The following is a 3,734-nucleotide window of genomic DNA, read 5'->3' as shown; positions in this document are numbered from 1 at the left end:
TTCCAGCATTTAGGTAAGCAATCAAGTTGGCAAAATATAAAATAAAACCTCTCCCAACATGCCTGCACATTTTTTCAGCCTCTTGATTAGAGGAAAGCTTTTTAAATTCCAAGTCTCCTTTTTGTACTTTCTGAAAGTACTAAATAACCACTAAGAGCTTTAAGTTACGTTAACGATGGCTGGTAAATGGCTTCCCTTCTAGAGTAATTTGGAAGCATGGCTCAACACCATCATACCTCCTCTAGGAAGTGTATGTGTTTTGGAGGGAAAAGGGAATGGATTTGTGGAGGGTTGGTGCTTACAAAGAGTTACCTATTGCAGGTAACTTATCCTTATCCACACCTCCCAACTGTTCCCAAAGCTGTTCTATTCCATCATATGCCATTAACGAGGTGAACTTCTGTCTATATCTTGTAAGAAAAAGTGACTTTGGAAAATTCCCTAGAAGAAAAGGCTTTTCTAGGGCTTGCCTTCTGTAACATACTAGGCAGAAAAAAGGCTAACAGAGAAAAACAAAATTAGCTAAAAGCATTTGGGAAACTTATATAATCCAAATTGTTTCCACGATGTCAAAATGGTAAACCAAAACTAAAGATATATAATTATGCATAATCAAGGAATCTAAAAAATATGGAATGCAAAGAATTTACTAACATGTAATATTTTATAAGACAGCCAATTTCTTATTATATCAAAGATTAACATGAACCAAACACACGACTATGGCTCCCTGTCAGTTCTGAATTATATCCATAGTGTTAAGAGACTAAGGACTAGTAAAATGGAGGGGAATATGGTTTGACTATTGAGTGTTTGCTAGTGAGCATGTCACAGACAAAGCAGTGAAAATATAAGAGATAAATGTACTAATACATGTTGTGTCTATATTAGCCTAATGAGCTAAAGAGAGATTTAAAGAAATGAAGATTGTAAACTCCAGGAAGCAGTCAAGGTAAACTAGTAGATTCAAGCAATGAGGTCTTGGTATACAACCTTAATTCTATATCTTGTCAGCTCACCCTATATCTTGTGCCTCACCCTAGCCTGATCTCGGCCAGGGTCATATGCTTTAATAACTTCCATGTGTATAGTGCTTTTAAACTTTTAAATCCTTTCACATCTATTTAAGCCATCTGATCCTCGCAACAACCCTGTGAGGTAGGCAGGTTGCCCCCTTTTAACAGCCGAGGAAACTGGTGTTGAGAGGTAAACTAAATTGTCGCGCATCAGTGATGAAGCCAGGGCTAACTAGCTCTCTGGACTTGGCTACTTCCATTGCACCAGGCCACCACTCATGTTTCTGAAAGACCTTTCAACTAGTAGAGACTCTTGGGAGAAGCAAGTATATTCCTACCTGTCTGCACCTTAATGGTCCATCCACTGTTTTTTTTTTCTGAAGACACGAGAAAGGAGCCAGGGTACCAGAAAGCAGCTGTTGGACCCGGGCCTCAGAAGGACCTCAGAAGGAGCCCTGCCAGAGAAGGAAATACAGGCTTGTGTGATCAACTAACTTTTGGTGTTTGAAATTAACCTCTGAAGAAACTTTTCAAGCCCTATCTGAAAAGCACCGGTTGCCTCTTCTACCGCTGTGGCCGTGTCTAACCGCGACCGCAGCATCCCTGCACAGCTCATTGGCAGGGTCCTGCTGAGCACTGGCCTCCTTGCCAATGGCAATCAGCCGGTCCAATTTTTCTTCCTCCCACTTTGAAAGTTCTCGTGCCAATCTCCTGTTTTCTGCCAACTTGGCTGCAATAGTCCTGGCCACTGACCATCTTCTTCACCTTGCCCACCTGGGAGGGGGCTCACTGGTCAAAGACCCACCCCCACCAGAAACAAAAGGAACTCTGGAGGAGGAGACTGGAGGCCGCCATGCCGAGGCCACCCCGGGAATGTTTCGGCCGGAGCTTGTGCAGGGGCTGGGCTCACCAGACACTCCCAGTCTGGTCATGGGGCTGCTCTGACAGGGAGCAGCTGCACCACTGAAAAGGTGGTGGGAGCTACTCTAGCTGGGGATTCCTTGAGAGCACCCTGCACCCAAGGATTCATCCCAGGAGTCCTCAAGGTCACTGGTTTCTCTCATCTGGTCACTGATCCTCAGTTGACAATCCTCATCTGATTCCTTAACTGTTTTCAAGATAGGCTGATGATTTGCTGCCTGAGTCCTTTTTGTTCCCAGAATGCTGGTTCCCTCTTCCCCTGGGATGGCAGAGGCCACCAAGTTCTGATCACAGTGCTGGGCCCAAGCAGCCTCCTCCATTAAGTTTCCTGTGTCAGTCACTATCTGATTTCCGAGAAGGTGATCCAACGTATCTATAAAAGGGACAGTGTGGTGGATCACCCATACTTGTGTCGTGGGCCACATAGACCTTTAAATATAATGCCTTCAGGACTTTGAACTTGGAGCGGCACTGATGCTCAGTGCAGCAGAAGCCTTCCTGCTGCATCTGCTTAGACACAGCCTGGTAGATGTCTGCATTGTGATGTATGGTCTGGAGGCACTGAATATACTGTGCCTTGCCTAGTATGGAGAGAAGCGTCTGTGTCTCCTGTCTGGACCACCGGATGCCCGCACTGCTATTGGAAGTGGCCATAGTGGACTGCGAAGGAAGGCTAGCTGGAGGAGGCTCCTGGCAGCAAGGTGCTGATCTGAAGTTGTGGGGAGGCTCTGTGTGCTCTGGTCTATCTCCAGGAGCCAGACGATTCTTCCCTCTCAGGGCTAATTGCTGAAAAGCCAGGTCCAAGGACTGCATTTCTGGCTTCTGCCAAGGATCTGCTTTACTTTCATTGCTGTATTTGAAATATTCCTTATTCTACTTTGTTTTGCTGCCAATCCAACAACCTCTTCATTTTCTGAGTAAGCAAAAACAGCTGGAGTAACTCTGTCACCTGCATCATTGGCAACCACATCAGCCCGGCCACCCTTATAGATGGCTGCACAGGCTGTTGTGCAGCCTAGGTGAACCCCGATGGCCGCCATGAGGTGGCAGAGATGGCGGTAGCAGTAATGAGTGGCCCCTGCACCACAACAGTGCCCGGCCCTAGATTTATTAATACTATATTTTGGAGAATAGTCCTTGGAATTTCTAGTATGTGATAGATTATTTTGCGCTTGCTTACTAATGATTTATTTTCTTTTCCTCTTTGTTTGTATAGATATATGAAGTGTTTAAGATTAAAAAAAATTTTTTTTGAGTAAGTGTGAAAAATGATTAGATTTTGAAGCATGGAGCAGTTGAAATAAATGCAAGTAAGATAATAACCTCTTTTCTCAAACAAATCATACTACATTGGGTCCTGACAGTACAAAGAAACAAACTATTATTGGTGGGTAGCATTAAACATACCAATTCTGTATAAAAAGCTAATCTTAAATAGTAATATTGACATCTTGGATTAAATCAGTTTCACCTCTGAACCATCAACATTACTATTAGAACACACTGCAAAACGGGAAGCCAGGATAGCTGAGTACATGAAGATGCCTAGAAATCCTAGGCGTGTAGTAACTGCTGAAAATTCCTACTTACATATAGTGACATGACTGAACATTTACATGTAAGCAATATGAAAGACAGTTTTGCAATGACATAAAAGAATAACATTTTTATAATTAATAAAATTTAGAAAACAAAATGGAAAATTAAAAAATGTCATTATCGTATGCTAATAGAATTATAAACAAAATAATTTTTATTTGTTTTCACTTTTTAAAATATATTTTATTGTTATAACAT

The 3,734-nt window shown here is 42.5% G+C and overlaps 1 pseudogene; it reads right to left on the bottom strand.

Annotated features, from left to right (window-relative positions):
- Positions 1-1,506: 1,506 nt before the first annotated feature.
- Positions 1,507-2,591, bottom strand: LOC101320869 (myb/SANT-like DNA-binding domain-containing protein 7; annotated as a pseudogene).
- Positions 2,592-3,734: the final 1,143 nt, after the last annotated feature.

This window comes from Tursiops truncatus, chromosome 18, assembly GCF_011762595.2.
Source record: "Tursiops truncatus isolate mTurTru1 chromosome 18, mTurTru1.mat.Y, whole genome shotgun sequence".
NCBI classification, from domain to species: Eukaryota; Metazoa; Chordata; class Mammalia; order Artiodactyla; family Delphinidae; genus Tursiops; species Tursiops truncatus.
This window is presented reverse-complemented; position numbering and strand designations above follow the sequence as displayed.